This window comes from Petaurus breviceps, unplaced genomic scaffold (genome assembly GCF_028583685.1).
Source record: "Petaurus breviceps papuanus isolate PSGF00001 unplaced genomic scaffold, PetGlider_PUasm1.0 166, whole genome shotgun sequence".
NCBI classification, from domain to species: domain Eukaryota; kingdom Metazoa; phylum Chordata; class Mammalia; order Diprotodontia; family Petauridae; genus Petaurus; species Petaurus breviceps.
This window is the reverse complement of record NW_027185737.1, coordinates 543400-561858: the sequence shown is the minus strand read 5'-3', so window position 1 is coordinate 561858 and position 18459 is coordinate 543400. Positions and strand designations below refer to the sequence as shown.

Here is an 18459-nt window from a genome sequence, read left to right as displayed (position 1 = left end):
CCTCTGCACACCCTCCCGCGGTGAGGTCCAGCCGGGACAGCCGCAGGGCCTGGGTGGGGGCGGGGTCCTGGCTAGGGGGAAGGGGTCCTGCCTCCCCGGATCCTCACCCCGCCCCCAACCTCCTCCAGTCGCGCTTCGCTCTCCCGCCCTCGGGTAACCTGTTGAGGGAGCTCTCCTAACACCCCGACTCCGCCTCTAACCTCCGCCGCAGCCGCCGACCTCCCGCCTCCTCCGGAGGGACGCCGACTCCACAACTCCGAGGGCTCGGGCTGCCCTTAAGATACCGGATCCAGATCTAGAAATTACCGACTCCCTCCATGGCGTCTCCACCTCCTCCGCCGGCGCAGACCGAAGAACGCCAGCCTACTCCTCCCGTCGCTCGCCGTCGCAGCCTCCAGGAACTCCACCCTAAAACCGCGCGAGACCACCCCCCCTTCCACGCCCGCCTCCGACGTCCTGCGGGGCGCGCGCACGCATGCGCGCCACCGAAGCCCTGGCGGAGCGCGAGGGCACATTCCTCAATCTTCTTGCCTTTCCCTGGAAGCTCGCGCCACTTCCCAGGGCTTCGGCTGCGTAGTGGCTATGCCGCTTGGGGTGGGGATGGGAGTTGGGTTGGGAGGTGGAGGAATCTTCGCGCTTAGTATGACTCCTGTGGACCACAGGAAGGAATGCTCACTATTGGTCCGTTCTTTGGGGGGGGGGGGAAGGAAGGGGGGGCGAAGCAGATAGCGCGTGCTCTCCTGCGTTCTACCCGGAAACAGCGGAGTGTGGTGGGAGGAGGTGAGGGAATGGAATGGCTCAGTGGAGGCGTGACTACCACCTTCCACCCTGTCACGCCCCTTTGGGGAAAATGCGTGGGAATCATAGAGAGTAAGTACGTAATGGCTGCTGGAGACCAGCCACTATTCTCTTCACTTGATTCACTTTAAACGAGCGACCCCACCCCCCTCCCTGAGCACCTGGTTTAGGGCCCCAGCCTAGGGAACCCCTGAATGATGAGGCTCCTGCTCCAAGTGTAAGCGAGCTCTCGGGAATTCCCAAAGACAGCTCCAGGGCCACCCACGTTTCAGGGACTTCCCTTTAGGTGGGTGACAAGCTACTGAAATTAACTTTCACACTTTTATTTATTCTTTTTATTTATTAGTATTACTTATTTACTATTTTGTTTTAATAAGTAAGACTAACTTACATAGATCCTTATTAAATATCTAATCCTCATAGCAACACTGGCGCTATTATTATCCCAATTTGACAGATGAAGAAACAAGAAACAGAGGTTATGACTTACAGCTATTAAGTTTCTGAGGCAGAATTCAATAGGCTAATGTTTAAAATGCTTATTGATTGCTAACCAGCAAACTGACTCCACACCAAATCAAATGTTCCTAGATTTTAGTGGAAGAGGGAATCAATCTGGCCCAGAAATAATAATAGCCAACATTTTGTATGGTATTTTAAGATTTTGCAAAATTCTTTTCATGTCATTTTATTTGACCTCGAGAGGTAGGTGCTCTTATCTTAATTTTACAAATGAGGAGACTGAGACTGAGAAAAGTGACTTGCCCCCAGGCAGGATTCTCCATTTATTTGTTCTCTCTGAAACTGAAACCATCCTTCTTTGTTATATATTGCAGGTCATCCAACAAAGTCTGCAGATCAACTAAGGAAAAAAGTCTGTGCATTAATAATAGACTTAGAGGCCATTAATAACTATAAATAGACATAGATAAAGTTATGTATATATTGTATATCATATCATGTACATTATATGCATATATTTATATGTATAACTATAGTTACTAATTTAGTTACCATATATGATATATAGTTGGTATAATGTCTATCATCTATACTATACGTATATATTTCTCCTCTATATTATACACACACACACACACACACACACACACACATACACACGGTGTCCCAAGTCTTAGTGCAGCCTAACACCTTAAGACTACACCAAGATATGTCAAGCCTTTTATTTGCCATGATCCTTTCTTTAAATATCTTTTGGTATTTTATAAAAAATACGTTTTTTATATATATAAAAAAATTGGTTTTTATAAAGAATATCTTTTTTTTTCTATTAGACACAGTTTAATTCATTGAAAAGTGCAGCAGTGAACAGGGTCCTTGGAAGGGCACTTTCTAAACTATATGAAACGATACAACAAAGCAGAGGTATGGTTAACAAGACAAAAATCCAAACAATATGGCTGTACATATTGTAGATATTGTACATAGCAGTTTTATAACCAAAGTAAAAAAAATGAATATCTGCTTTGGTTGTTTGGTTAACTGAGACAGTTTTCCAGTGTAAATTCTGGTAAAGTGGTGTTAAAGCCTTATTATAAGGCTTTTCTCCTCATGTAGATGTGGGATGCCTTCTCTTCCCCCCATCCCATAAAGATCCCAACCCTAAAATGTGACAAGTTATAAAGTACCACTGAAAGAAGTTAAATTTGTTTTTAGCTCCTTGTCCAGTTCTTCATCCATTTCCCGTTCCATATTGAAGCTCACAGTGTCCAGTCCACCTCAAGTCTTTCGCAGTTCCTGTTTCTGGGAACACAAAGCTTGACAGAGCCACAATAATATTCATTCACATTGCCAGCACCATCATCAATTCACTATCTGCCTGTGAAATCAACTTAGACCCACCAACAAGGTCTGAGAACTCAATACAAATAATCAGTATAGAAATCAACTCAGACCCACCAACAAGGTCTGAGAACTCAACACAAATCATCAGTATAAAAATCAACACAGACCCACAAACAAGATCCAAGAGGCCAGCACAAATCATCAGTAAAGTCCTAGGACCTCCATAACCCTCCTCCAGGACTTCTATAAACAGACAACCAGAAAATCCTCTTTCAGGGCTTGCAGTCAGGTTCCAGGGCTTCTGTAGAAAGTATCACAAACACTTAACCCCAATTGCCCTGCCCTCCCCCCTCCAAAAAATACAAAAAAAAAAAAGTATCACAAACAAACATCAACACAGACAGAACAGACAAACATAGAGTACCAGGATACTACAAGTTGTCTTCTTCACCACAAGGGCTCCCCTCTCAGTTCTGCTCTCTCTAGCCTGGGCCTCTCCTTATATATGGTCATTAGCTCCTCCCCTTCCTATTGTAGGAGTTCACAAGTTCTAGGGTTCACAAGTTGTGGGGTTCACAAGTTCTGAATACATGATACAATCATGAACTGAAACAAGGTGTTTAGTTCTGTGTTAATTCAATAGCTGAAACAAGGTGTTAACTACTTCTTTGCTTGCCATTACAAATTTTTATAAACCTAGCTAAGATTCCTTAGCTTTTTTCCTTACTTTCACTTTTTCATAGTGTGATCAAGGGCCTGGTTTGAATTAGTTGCGATTGGGCAGCCTGTCTACTCCAAAATTTGTGTTATGTAAATTAAGGTCATCATATTTATATTTAGCTCTCAGGACTGGACTCATGTTCTTCCTCCCATGATCGTCAGTTAATATCAGTTAACTAGCCAGACTTAATTAGCTGTTAGGAACAGGTAGGTACCATGGTGACGTAGTTGATGCATTTGGTACAAAACACCCTCCCCAACCCCAGTTTCCATCAGTCTGTAACACACTTGCCCACCAGTACATGCCGAGTCCACAGGAAAGTGGATACAAGTTTACAGTACATGTGTCAGAGGGGCTAACAATTCCTTGAAGTCCCTTTGTGGTGTACTTATGGAGTTCCTCATGTGTATGTTATAGCTTTTGTTGGGCTCCTCAAATCTACCTTTCCTCTTTGTATCCCTTCTGTTCTTGGCTCCATACACAGAGGCTGCCACCAGTGGCTGTTGTTATGTAGTCCAGTGGAATGCTAAATAGACTTCATAGGAAAAAGGAAATCCACAATCTTTCTCAACCATAAAATATTTACCATTAAAAGGTAATTTTGGGAGCAAAGCCACTAGAACCTGAGGGGATGGACAATGAAATTTGAGTTGAACTTTGAAGGAAACTAGGAATTCTTACTTAAACTCTGGCCTGTAAAATGAGGCCTTTGGACTAAATGGACTTAGCACTTGTAGCAGCAAGCACCCCAAGCGTCCTCAGGGTTTGCTGCCCATACAGGTTCTTGGATCTGCTTTGATAAAGGAAAGCAACTCAAAATGGGTTAACAAGCTTACTTTAATCAGTCAGACATATATCGTTTACCTTGTTCTGGGGAAAAGGTCGGCACCCCGAACTTCAAAGTACACAGACAAAATTATCAAGACAGAAACAGATATAGTAGACAGATTTCAAACTGTCCAACCATTACATCCATGCCCAGTCAACATCTGGGTTTTTTCAAAGCCGGGGGGCTCAGGACAACGGCTTCCCAGAATCCATATCAAATCACAGAACACTTCTCAAAGTGAGCCCCAAAACAAAGCCTCACATCAGGGCTTACCGTGTTTCCCCGATAATAAGACCTATCCCAAAAATAAGCCCTATTGAGATTGCTACTGTAGTGAAGGTGATCCCCTGCGCTACACACTACATTACGGTACCCTCTGTATGCACCGTGCCCCCCCCCCCGGGTGAAACGCACGCTGCGCTTCGAGCTGCATCCAATCAGAGCTGCAGCAGTGAGCGCATCATCCTGTTCTTCCCCAGTGATTTGCTTATTGAATAAAGGTACTTTTTTTTGTTCACATTTACCTGTTTATTAAAATTGCTGTCAATGTTCATTAAAATAAGCCCTCCCCTGAAAATAAGCCCTCTGGTGTTTTTCTGTCCAAAAAAAATAATAAAACAGTGTCTTATTATCGGGGATACACAGTATATAGCCTTCTCCTGGCTCAGAGAATGTAACAACCTTTTGGACCCACTGGCCAATCAAAAAGTATCTACTGAGAAACAAGCCTCCCACCCCAGGCTCCAGGTGCACTTTAGCCTAGGGGCAGGGAAGATCTTTAAAATTTACATTCTCATTACAGCACTAGTATTCTATGAGTCAATTTCAGTACAATTCTTTTGAAGGAGTAAACAGATGCATGGACAATGGGTAACCAGTGGACATAGTTAATTAAAACTTGTAAAAAGCTTTTGTGAAAATGCCACAACAAGTTTGAGGGATTGGTTTTTGTCATAGAAAACTGCCTGAGGTGAAGAAGTATGATTTTTTTTAAAAGTTTTAATTAGTAGAGAAAGGCAAGGGAGGTTAAAGGTTAAGAGTAAATGTAAAAACCAATGACAGAAGACAACATTTTTTGGCATTGGTAAATGTATTCAGCTAATCTGAATGTTCTCTACTAGTGGTCTCTATAAATCAAAAATTCTGATAAAATGTCTCAGAGAAAATTGATTCTCAGCCCTCAAACATGTTAACAGTCATACTTTACCTATTGATATCAGTAGCAAGGTCATAAGTAGGTTGGGATAACTTTAGTTTTGCCATAGGGTACCAAAAATTAGAGGTCATGGATAGAACTTGTAATTCTTTAGAAGATAGAAACAATTGATCTTAGCACACTTAGGAAGAATAAGAAACTAATATATAGCTTACTTCATTCTCCTAAACAGCAGTACTTCTGGTGAACTTTCTACTATCCCACCCCTACCTAACTTTCAGCCTCCCCAGCAGTACCCATGAGGTATCTGGGAGAGTCTTCAGCTCCATCAGGGTATTGTTCTGTGTTTTCCATTCACTTAGGGAGTATCTGAATTAGGTTACTCCTTTCCTGAATGTCCCTTCCTATCTCAACCGAATTTATGTTAAAAGTTGATTTGAGGGCATGATGTTTTTCTTGGGTACATTATAGTAGCATTTGCCTCAAGTGCCAGAATTGTTATTTGTGTCTCTCATTTATGATAAAACACAAAATTTATATTTATATCCATTTATATCCACCAATAAACATTTATAAAGTGCCTACTATGTGGCCAGTGCTAGGGTAGGCACTGGGTATATATAAAGACAAAAATGAAATATATATATAATATATATAAAATGTATATTTTATTATATAAAATATATAAAGACAAAAATGAAATAGAAAAAGTAGCTTATATTTTCTGTGGGAAATTATGTATACATGTAAGTATATATAGATTAAGCAAGTTCTTTATTTTATTTTTGATAGCCTTCTAATATCACCATTGTGGGGAGCTCCATTGAAGAACTTTTATAGACCAGCCAGATTGACCACTGTTTTACAGAATTGTTTGTGGCAGTGAGAGATTAAGTGCCTTGCTTAGGGTCACGTAACCAGTAAATCAGAATTTAGGCCTGATCTTCTGACTGGAGGGCCTGGGTATAAAAATAAAAATGTGCATGCATAAAATATATAAATTATGTAACTATAGGTCAAATACATGCAAATTGAACATCTGGCACTAGCAACTGGAGGGGATAAGGAAAGACTTCATGCTGGACTTTGTGTTTGAGCAGACCTTTGAAGGAAGCTAGAGATTCTAAACCCTGTAAATGAGAACAATGCATTCCAAACCTGGAGATGAGAGATGTAATGCTGTGTATGAGAATTAGCAAAGATTCATTTACATGCTGATATTTCTTTAGAACCTTTTGGTTTCTGGTCTTATTTTATATAAGTGTAGCAAGTTGGAGAGAATTGTAGAAATAATAATTTCAATGGAAATTAAGACCTATAAGGTGCAGCAGATAGATCTTTGGGACTGGAGTCAGGAAGACCTCACTTTAAATCTTACCTCATACAAATTTACTGTCTATGTGACCCTGGACAAGTCATTTAACCTCATTTTCTTTATCTGTACAAAAGGGGACAACAGTAGCACCTACTTGCCAGGATTGTTGGGAAGATCAAATAAGATGATATTTTTAAAGCACCTGGCTCATAGTAGGCACTACATAAATGTTAGGTATTATTAGGGACCGGGAAGTCTAAAAATGTTTTCTTAAAAACTATTTTTTCTATTTTCAGAATGATCTGAAAAGTACCCCCATTTTTTTCCTCCTAAGTTTCCAATTAGTTCATTTTTACACACTTTGTAGTTACATTGGTTTCTGGCATTCATTCTCAGCTTTAACAACAGCAGGCAAAAGGCATTCATGAATCTTAAGTCCTCTTGTGAAATGGTTCTCTAGCTTCCCATCATCCAAAGTATAGGGGAGTCTTTTGCTTTTTGTTGTTCTGTTTCCCAGCTTTTGTTTGAAATGTTTCCCAGAGACAAAGAAGCCTGAAGGCTTTTAGTCTGAGTGGCTGGTTAGCTACAACCAGGGCCAGGAATTGTCCCAGAATGTCACATTCTTGTGGTTAAATATAATACTAAAAACCTAGCGATGATTTTTTTTATTTTTTAAAATTTTATGTTTATTTTTAATTTACAACATTCATTTCCACAAGATTTTGAGTTACAAATTTTCTCCCCATCTTTCCCCTACCCACCACCCCAACACAGCAATCCCACTGAATACCCCCTCCCCCAATCTGCTGTCTCCTATATCCTGCCCCATTCCCCCTCCAACTTTCCAGCAGGGCAAGATGGATCTCCATACCCCAGTGCCTATATAGCTTATTTCCCAGTGCATGTAAAAAGTAATAATAACAATAATTTTTTTAAACATTGGATTTAAAAATTTTAAATTCCAGATTCTTTCCCTTCTTCCCTCATCACCCATCCTTATTGGGAAGATAAGCAATTGAATATAGGTTGTACATGTGAGTTACACAAAACATTTCCATATATTGTGAAAGACTGACTATATTTCCCTTCATCCTATCCCACCCCCCACTTGTTCTATTTTCTATTTTGACCCTGTCCCTTTTCAAAAGTGTTTGCTTCTAACTACCCAGCCCCCCAATCTGCCCTCCCTTTTATCATCCCCCCTCTTATCTCATTACCCTCTACCTTCCTGTAGGATAAGATACCCAATTTAGTGTGTATGTTATTCCCCCGTTAAGCCAAATTCAATGAGAGTAAGGTTGATCCCATTCCCTTTTGCCTTCCTGTTCTTCTCCTCCTGTTTTCTCTTGCCTCTTTTATATGAGATAATTTACCCTATTCTGTCTCTCCCCATCTCCTCTCATTATATTCCTCTCTCACTTCTTAATTTTATTTTTTAAATATCATCCCTTCCTATTAAATTGGTCTGTGCCCTCTGTCTACATATACTTGTACACACACACACACACACACACACACACACACATATATATATATATATATATATATCCACACAAACTCACATTACTGTGCCCAGAAAACGCAAGACCCAAGTAACAATTTATAATTGGAGCCTTTATTATACACCATGTTGGCTAATCAAGCCACATGGCAGGGCTGACGAGGTACCACCCCACCATCCCAGGTTGTACAGCAGAGATCTCAGGTAAAGCCTCAGCTTTTAAAGGAAGGCCACACAAACAGTGGTTAGGTATTACATAAGCAGAAAACTGCAGACGAAAAACAGTGATTGGTCAGTACACACCTTGAAATTCCCTCTGGTACACCAAGTCTCCCTAACCTGGAAGCCCACCCACATCTGTGAAGGTGGGCTGAATAGGGAAGGGCCCACATCCCTTGGGGGAGGGTGGAACTGACCTGGCAGTCTGCTCACTTCCCTGAGGGAGGGCTGAAGTTGGGGGATAGAAAAACCAGGCACTACAACATATGTATTTATATGCAGCTCCTATATATATATTTTAAACATTTGATTTTAAAACTTTAAATTCTAGATTCTTTCCCTTCCTCCCTCATCACCCACCCTTACTGGGAGGATAAGCAATTCAACATAGGTTGTGCATGTGTAGTTACTCAAAACATTTCCATAGTGGATATATTGTGAAAGACTGACTGTATTTCCCTTCATCCTATCCCACCCCCCACTTATTCTAGTCTCTACTTTGATCCTGTCCCTTTTCAAAGGTGTGTGCTTCTAACTTCCCCCCCCCAAACTGCCCTCCCCTCCATCATCCCCCTTCCCATTCCCTTCTCCCCTACTCTCCTGTAGAGTGGGATACCCTATTTAGTGTGTATGTCATTCCCTCCCTAAGCCAAATTCAATGAGAGTAAGGTGGTCCCATTCCATTTTGCCTTCCTGTTCTTCCCCTCCATTGTAGCTATTTTCCCTTGCCTCTTCTATATGAGATAATTTACTTCATTCTGTCTCTCCCCATCTCCTCTCATTATATTCCTCTCTCACCTCTCAATTTCATCTTTTAAGTATCATCCCTTCCTATTCAATTGGTCCTGTGCCTTCTGTCTATGTATACCTGCACACATATATACACACCCTCACATATGTATTCATACACCCATATACCCTCCTATATAGACATATATATTTATATATACATTTTTATTCCCTTCAAGTATTCTCATACTGAGAAAAGTTTCATAAGTTATAAATATAGTTTTTCTATGTAGAAATGTAAATAGTTTAGCCTTGTGTAGCAGCAAGCACCCCAAGCGTCCTCAGGGTTTGCAGCTACCACAGGTTCTTGGATCTGCTTTGTTAAAGGAAAGCAACTCAAAATGGGTTAACAAGCTTACTTTAATCAGTCAGACATATATCGTTTACCTTGTTCAGGGGAAAAAGGTCAGCACCCCAAACTTCAAAATATACAGACAGAATTATCAAGACATTAACAGATCAAGTAGACAGCTTTCCAAACTGTCCAACCATTACATCCATACCCAGTCAACATCTGGGTTTCCACATCTGGGTTTTTCAAAGCCAGGGGACTCTCAACAACGGCTTCCCAGAATTCAGAACACTTCTCAAAGTGAGTCCCAAAACAAAGCTACACATCAGGGCTTATATAGCCTTCTCCTGGCTCAGAGAATGTAACAACCTTATTGACTCACTGGCCAATCAAGAAGTATCTACTGAAAAACAAGCCTCCCACCCCAGGCTTCAGGTGCACATTAGCCTAGGGGCAGGGAAGATCTTTAAAATTTACATTCTTATTACACCTTGATAAGTTCCTTATTTCTTTTCCCTGTTTACATTCTCATGCTTTTCTTGCTTCTTGTATCTGAATGACAAATTTTCTATTCAATTCTGCTTTTTTCATCAAGAATGCTTGAAAGTCCTCTGTTTCATTGAATGACCATATTTTCCCTTGAAACATGATACTCAGTTTTGCTGGGTAGGTGATTCTTGGTTTTAATCCCAGCTCCTTTGACCTCTGGAATATCATATTCCAAGCCCTTTGATCCCTCAATGTAGAAGCTGCCAGGTTCTGTGTTATCCTGATTGTGTTTCCACAGTATTCAAATTGTTTCTTCCTGGCTGCTTGTAATATTTTCTCCTTGATCTGGGAATTCTGGAACCTGGCTATAATATTTCTAGGAGTTTTCTTTTTGAGATCTTTTTCAAGAGGTGATCAGTGAATTCTTGCAATTTCTATTTTGCCCTCTGGTTCTAAAACATCAGGGCAATTTTCCCTGAGAATTTCTTGAAGGATGATTACTAAGTTCTTTTTTTGATCATGGCTTTCAGGTAGTCCAATAATTTTTAAATTATCTCTCCTGGATCGATTTTCCAGGTGAGTGGTTTTTCCAATGAGATATTTCACATTGCCTTCTATTTTTTCATTTTTTTGGATCTGTTTAATAGTATCTTGATTTCTCATAAAGTCATTAGCTTCCATTTGCTCCAATCTAATTCTGAAGAAATGATTCTCTTCAGTGAGCTTTTGAAATTCTTTTTCCATCTGGCAAATTTGACTTTTTAAGGCATTCTTCTCCTCATTGGCTTTTTGGGCCTCTTTTGCAATTTGAGTTAGTCTTGTTTTTTAAGGTGTTGTTTTTCTTCAATCAGGTTGTTGACTCAATTTTCATGATTTTGTTGCATCATTCTCATTTCTCTTACCAATTCTTCCTCCACTTCTCTTATTTGATTTTCAGAATCCTTCTTGAGCTCCTCTATAGCCTGTAACTAGTTCATATTTTTCTTGGAAGCTTTTGGTGCAGGAGTTCTGACTTCATTGTCTTCCTCCCATTCTATGCTTTGATCCTTTTTATCCCCATAAAAGGAATCTAAGGTTTGACTGCTGTGCTTGCTTTGCTTCCTTTGCTTCCTCAGGTTGCCATTCAATTATTTGACTTTTGAGCTTTCTGCCACAGTAGTACTCTGCTTCCAGAGAGGAGAGCTTTGTCCCAAATTACTGGGGTTTTTGCAGCTGCCAGAGCTATTAGTTGGGTGCCTCTCTCAAGCCCCCACAAGCTCTGGCACACTGGTCAGATACCCCAGGATCTCCACCTAAGACAGATTCAGATCCAAGCAGGTTAAAGCAAGAGTGAATACCCTCTGAATGGTTGCTTGGCCCCCTACAATCTGCAGGCCAGGAGCTCTGAAGCAGCCATGCAGTGGAGGCTGCAGGGCCACTACACCTCTGCCACTTCTTGCCCCAGGGGCCAGGGACCAGATGATGCCACCATCTTGGCTCCGCTGTGATGATTTTTTAAAAAGAAAAAGGTGATAGAGAACATGTTCATCCTGACATCAATTTCAAAAAATTAATTCACAACTACCTCTACTACTATAAAATCTTTCCTTCTAAACTTATATATAATTGTGTTGTTCAGTCATGTCCAACTCTTTGTAGCTCAGTTTGGGGTTTTCTTGGCAACGATACTGGAATGGTTTGTCATGCCCTTCTCCAGCTCATTTTTAAAGATGAGCCAACTGAGGCAAATAGGGTTAAGTGATTTGCCCAGGGTCACACAGTTCATAAGTGTCTGTGAGGAGATTCCCCTGTATTGGGCTTGGTTTTCAAATTGATTGTGTTAGAACTCAGAGCTTGTTAATCCCACCTGTGGGATGGACTTGTTGATGTGAAAAGAAAGTCCTGAACTGGAAGGAGCTGGTGATGTAGATTTGGAGACACAAGAGAGAGGCAGAAGACCTTTTTGGAAGCAGCACCCACATGGAGGCAGAGAGAGAGACTAAGAGAATTGCTGGTGGCCGCTTTGAATTGCCCTGGACTTTTGAGACCTGCTCCCTGAGCTGCCAAGGACTGAGGAGACATGGCTGTTTTGCTGGTACTTTGTCTGTCTGTTTTGATGTTCTTTTGCCAGATTTGTCCACTGGTGAAAGACAGTCCTGTTGTTGAAGAAGTCCTGGAACCCGGCTTTTGGTTAAGAAGCCCTGAGACTGTCCTGCAGACAGAGAGTGGATACTGTCCACTGGTGAAAGACAGTGCTGTTGTTGCAGGGGTCTGGAGACTGTCCTGCAGACAGAGTGAACACTGTCCACTGGTGAAGGACAGTGCTGTTGTTGCAGGGGTCTGGGAACCTTTCTGTTGGCTCAGAAGCCCTGAAGAAGGATTTTCTTGTTGTATGTTTACAGAAATCCTAGGAGAGGGTTTTGCTAATGTTTTCAGGGGTTCTAGGACTGTTCTACAGACAGAGGATGAATTAATGGAGGGACTGGCAATGTATCTTGTGGCCTTGCTAAGCCTTGTCTCCCCAGGAACTAAGATTGCTGAGAACTTGCCTCGTGTCAAGATGAAGAAAAGACCTCCATTTGGGTATTAGGTGCTGTGCTTAAACTTGATGTGACTCTGGGGTAGATTCAATTGTGATCCAGGGGTGGGGAACTTTTGACCTTTTTGTGTTCTATGGTTGAGCAAATGAATGTACTTTACTTATGTTTGGAAACTAATCTCCATTTGAGAAGAGGGGCTTTGTGGTGGACTAAATGAAGGTATAGCCTAGGGGTGGAGAAGTATTTAGATCAGGAACTTTGTAATTGATTGAATGATTGGAAGGTCCTGGGGTGGGGTAGTCCTTGGAGATTATTTAATCACATTTAGTAAATGCTGTATTTGGAATGATGTCATGTTTTGATCTTCTCTGTTCTTGGTTGGTCACTGAATAAAATGGAGAGCACCTATGCTGGTATTCTGAACCTTGGGAAGTTGCCTTTCCATGGCATTACATTACATTACATTATGGCGTAGTCGGTAGGATTTCATCTCAGGTCTTCTGACTCTAGGCCTGGCTCCCTATATTCACTTAGCCACCTAGCTACCCCAAATTTGTATAATACCTTATGCCTTTCTTGTGCATTTATCATAGTCTTCTTTATATTATATTTATTTTATATGATATATGATGTCTCCCCTGCTAAATTTTTAAGTTCCTAAGGGGGATAGAGGAAGATAGTGTCTAAAAAACACTCCATAAAACTTAAACCAAAATTCCACAACTGGTAATAACCTCTATCATTTGTATGAGTGCTTTAAAATTTGAAGATCATTTTGCAAATCATTTGATTCTTACAACAACCCTGTGACTTGAGCACCTTACATATATTGTTATCTTTATTTTTCAAATGAGGAAACTGAAACTCAGAAATATTATATGAATTGCCTATAGTTACAGAGCTTGTATCAGAGTAAGGATTAAAATTTAGATCTCTCCTGACTCCAAGTGCAGAACACTTTTCCTACTTCACTATGTTGATCTTGGTTTCTCTCAATGCTAAAAAAAAAAAAAAAAGGAATAGGAGAATATAATTTGAACTTGAACTTTTAGTATTATATTTAACCAAGAGAATATAATTTGAACTTGAAATAGTAAATCTTTGATTCTTTAATACTTTGATAAATCTACAATCTCATCATTGTGTTACTTCTTTTCTCAGGTTGCAATCCATTTATGTCTTCTCATCCTGTGTTGTAACACAATTGTCCATTGGTCTCATAAATTGTCACTAGAGGCTCTACCCAACACACTGAAATGGCATAGGTGCAACAGTGCCTGGGCTGTGAGTAACACCTCCCTCTTAATACTTGCCTTCCACATGCAACCTTTTGTGACCATTGATTTCCTTAAGGAAGCAGAGTCTAGTAGAAAGAATGCTGGATTTGGACCTTGGTAATCTTAAGTAAATAATTTGACTATGCTGAACTTCAGCTCCATTTATAAAATGAGGAGGCTGGAAATTAAATTCCCCTTGATTAGGAAATGGCTAAATAAATTGTGGTATATAAATTGCTTCACTGTGAGAAACAAAGAATATCAAGATATCAGAAAAGGATGGAAAAAAAAACTAATAAGAAAAGATAAGAGTGAAGTAAGCAAAACCCAGAAAACACAGGTACAATAACTATTTGACCCCAGAAATGAAAAAATATGCCCCTCCCTTCTTATTCCATTGATTTTTTGAAAATAGCTCCTAGTTTCATTTACCAATTCAGTGGAATTGGGTTTTTGTTTTGTTTTGCTTTACTTCCTCTTTTATCTTATGAATTTCTGTTTGTATTTAGTTGGAGGTTTTTTAGTTGAATTATCAGTTCATTGATCAGTTCTTTCTCTCTTTTGTTGATGAAAGTGTTTAGAGATAAAAATTTTCCCCTACTGACTGGTTTAGCTGTATCCCAAAAGTAATCATCTCATGATTTTCTGTGATAATATATAATCTATCATCCTATTGATTTGTACGTTGATCTTTATATTCTCTAGGATTATACTGTTTAATTTGGAATCCTTTCACTTAACTTTGAATTCTATTTTCAAATTGCCTTTATTGCTTGTAATGTTCATTGCATTGTGGTCAGTAAAGAATGTGTTGAATCTTTCTGTTTATATGTTTGTTTATGAGGTTTTACTGACTTAACATATAGTCAGTTTTTGTGAAGGTACCATTAAAGCTGAAAAATATAAATGTATATACAATAGAAATGTGTGTGTGTGTGTGTGTGTGTGTGTGTGTGTTCCCTTCATTAGACTATGAGTTTCTTGAGGGCAAAGACTCTTTTGCCTCTCTTTTTGCATCCCCAGGCCTTACAACAGTGAGTAAAAGGTAGTAGATATTTATTAAACAAATGTTGATTGATTGATTACCTACATATACATATATGTTTATTTTTATACACAAATGCCTTTCACTGCCCATTCAACAATTGCCAGTGATCTATCATTTCTTACTTTGTAAAATTCCATTCAATTCCTTCACTTCTTTCTTGTTTATCTTTTTTCTTAGATTTGTTTAAGATTAAAAAGAACTCATTGAGGTTCCTAACTATTATAATTTAGTTGTCTTGGGGCAGGTAGGTGGCACAGTGAATAGAGCACTGGTCCTGGAGTCAGGAGGACCTGAGTTTAAATTTGACCCGAGACACTTAACATGAAACTAGCCGTGTAAGCTTATGCAAGTCACTTAACCCCAATTGCCCTACTCTACAATTACCCCTCTCCAAAAAAAAAAGCAAAAAAAATTTAGTTGTCTATTTCTCCCTGCAATTCACTTAGCTATTCTATATGGTATTTAGAGGCTATGTCATTCAGTCTTTATTTATGGAATTCTTAAGCATATTATAATGTCTCTGCTTATATCTTTTTGATCCTGTCTAAAATTTGATTGTTGTTCTGAGGTCATGCTTATTTTCCTGACTTTTTGAACTAGATTAAGAGATAAATTTTCTAATACCTCATTTTACTTCTGTGAATCTTAATGTTTCAACTGTGTTTCTTGCAAAAAAAAAAAAAACCTATAATGTTGGATTCTGCTTTCTGATCCATTCTTCTACCATCCTTCATTTTATGACTCATTTCATCCCATGCAGCATTGTGGTTGTTAATTTTGTATTTGAGGTGTGGGCAAGGGAAGTAAAGAGGTGAATATGATTATAGAGTTGTGAATCTGAGTACCTAGAAGGATGGTTGTACCCATGTTTGAAGAGTGTTTTTTTTCCAGAGAAACAATGATTTCACTTTTGGACATGTTGAGCTTGTGATGCCTTTAGGATTCACATATGGACATATCCAACAAGCAATTAATGATGTGGGCCTGAAGCTCAAGAAAGACATGAAAGCTAAAAATACAGATTAAGGAGTCGGTCGTCTTTTTAGGGGACTTCCATTTACATATTGACTCTTACTTAAATACCCTAATCAACCTACTCATTTCCCATGAGTTATTCCTCTACCCCACCTCAGCCAGACACAGATGGTCATACCCTTGATCACCCAAAAATGTACTACCTCTATGTTCAAGAATTCCAAAATCCCCTTATCTAACCACAACCTATTGGCTTTTCACCTCTCCCTAACAAAAATCCTACTCTTTGTCCACACTGGTGACCCCCAATGCTTTGTCACCTCAGGTAATTTCCTCTTCTCTTCCCCTGTAGTAGCCTCTCTGTACTCTTCTCTCCATCTTAACCTCTTGGTGAACTAATTCAACTCTAGACTGTCCTCCTCCCTTGATCCTTATCCTTTGATATTGTTGATTATTCCCTGCCAAGCCTCAGCTTTGGATCATTCCCTACCATTTTCTACCTTTGCTCCCACACAGGTACTGTTAGTAGAAGATAGATAAATTCATGGAACTTTTATGACTGTGTCCACTACAAATTTATGTTATACCACCTAAACTGCTGCTAACCAATCCTACTATACCTCCATCATCAATTCTATCTCAGTCTCCATACAAGCTCTTCCAAACCTTTCTAACCCTCCCCAAACTTTCCATCTCGATTGAGAGCCTTTACTCATATATTACAGAAAAAATTGAGACCATGTGCCATGAACTTCATCTCCCTTCTTCCTCATCTCATATCACTCAGAAAATTTCTGCCACTATCTCCTCCTTCACCTCTGTCTCACACTTTACTAAGGCTAACTCCTCTACTTATTCGTGTTTCAATTTCATCCCATTTTCTCCAACAGGTTGCCCCCTCTGTCATCTCCATTCCATCACTTATTTTCAGTCTCTCCCTCTCTACTGGCTCCTTCCCTATTCCCTACAAATATGTCCATGTCTCTCCAATCCTTAAAAAGTCCATCCCCACTATCATCCAATATCTCTGCTTTTTATGGTTAAACTCTTCAAAAAGACTGTCTACAATAAGTGCCTATACTTTCTCTCCTCTTGCTCTTAATCCTTTACAATCCAACTTCTGACTTTATCATTCCACTAAAACTGCTCTCTCCAAAATTACTAACGATTCTTAGTGGTCAAATGCCATGATCTTTTCATAGTTCTCCTTCTCCTTGACCTCTCCACAGCTCTTGGTACTGTTGATCATCTTTTTTCTCCTTGATAATCTCTTCTCTCTTAAGTTTTCAGAACACTGCTCTCCTGGTTCTCTTACTTCCTATTTTACTGTCCTATTTTACTCTTTCTCTGTCCCCTTTGCTGGATCCTCTTCCAAAACACACTGTCTCACTATAGGGTCCTGCTAGATTTTTTCCTGACCACTGTTCTCTTTTTCCTCTAAACTACTTCACTTGGTGGTCCCATCAACTTCCATGGATTTAATTACAATCCTCTATGCTGATGATTCTGAAATCTATCTATTCTGTCCCAAACTCTCTGCTGACCTCCAGTCTCAAATCTCCAGTTCTCTTTCAGACATCTTGAACTGGATGTCCAGTAGACATTTTAAACTTAATATGTCCAAAATGGAACTCATCTTTCCCCTAAACCCAATCTCTCCTCCTACCTTTCTTGTTACTATAGAAGGCAACACCATCCTCCCAGTCCCTCAGGTTTACAACCTAGGAGTCATCATCAATTTCTCACTGCCTCTCCCCAATCCCCAATCCATATCTAATCTGTTGCCAAAGCCTGTCAATTTCACCTTTGCAACATCTCTTGAATATGTTCCCTTTTCTCCTCTGACACTGCCACCACTCTAGTGCAAGCCCCCATCACTTTACACTTGGATTATTTCAGTAGCCTGTTTGTGGATCTGTCTCCTCTCATCTCTCCCACTTCAATCCATTCTCCAGTCAGCCACTAAAATGATTTTCCTGAAGTACACCCCCTCCTCACTCAAAAAACTTCTAATCTGTGCTCTTCAATCCAGTGACATTGGCCTCCTAGATGTTTCATGAACAAGATACACCTCATGCCTTGGCTCTGGATATTTTCTGTTTTCCATGCCTGGAACTCTCTCCCTCCTCCACTCTGCATATTGACCTCTTTAGCTTCTTTTTAAGTACCAGTTAAAATCTTGTATTTTACTGGAAGCCTTTCCCAACTCCTCCTAATTCTAGTACCTCCCTGCTTTCAATTATTATTATTTATCTTGTATATGGCATGTTTTGTATATACATGTTATATAAAATGTTGTGTTTATATATATGTGTATATGTATGTATACACACATTTATTTGTATGTTATTTCCCCATTTACATTGTAAACTCCTTTAAGACAGGGACTGTCTTTTGCCCCTTTTTGTGTCCTCAGCACTTACTCTGGTAAGTAGGCACTTAATGTTGATTGATTGATTGATTGGGTGATACTGGGCTCTCTACTGCTGGAGTATATATGCATGAGAGAACTTTACTTAGGTCTTCCATGGTGCCAAGACCATCCATTTTTTTAATTCCCACTGGAATGCACTTTTCTGAACTTCATCATACCCACTAGGAACCTCATTTTCCTGCAAGATCACATCAACCCTGGCACTTAGTATGCTCTGCCCCTGGGGTTCCTCTCTCCCATAGATTGGAGAGCATGAAAAGTAGACAGTGGAGAGCTCTTCTCAGATCCTCC

At 39.9% G+C, this 18459-nt stretch overlaps 1 protein-coding gene across 3 annotated transcripts in view; it reads right to left on the bottom strand.

Annotated features, from left to right (window-relative positions):
• The window catches only part of PALS1 (protein associated with LIN7 1, MAGUK p55 family member), a 142864-nt gene extending 142439 nt beyond the window's left edge, over positions 1–425 (bottom strand). For 2 of the 3 annotated variants that reach the window (XR_011167262.1, XM_069082428.1), the window contains exon 1: positions 201–411. The gene's annotated coding sequence lies outside the window, so the exon portion shown is untranslated. Of the gene's footprint in view, positions 1–200 lie in introns of all 3 variants that reach the window. The other variant, XM_069082429.1, reaches the window with a different exon arrangement.
• Positions 426–18459: the final 18034 nt, after the last annotated feature.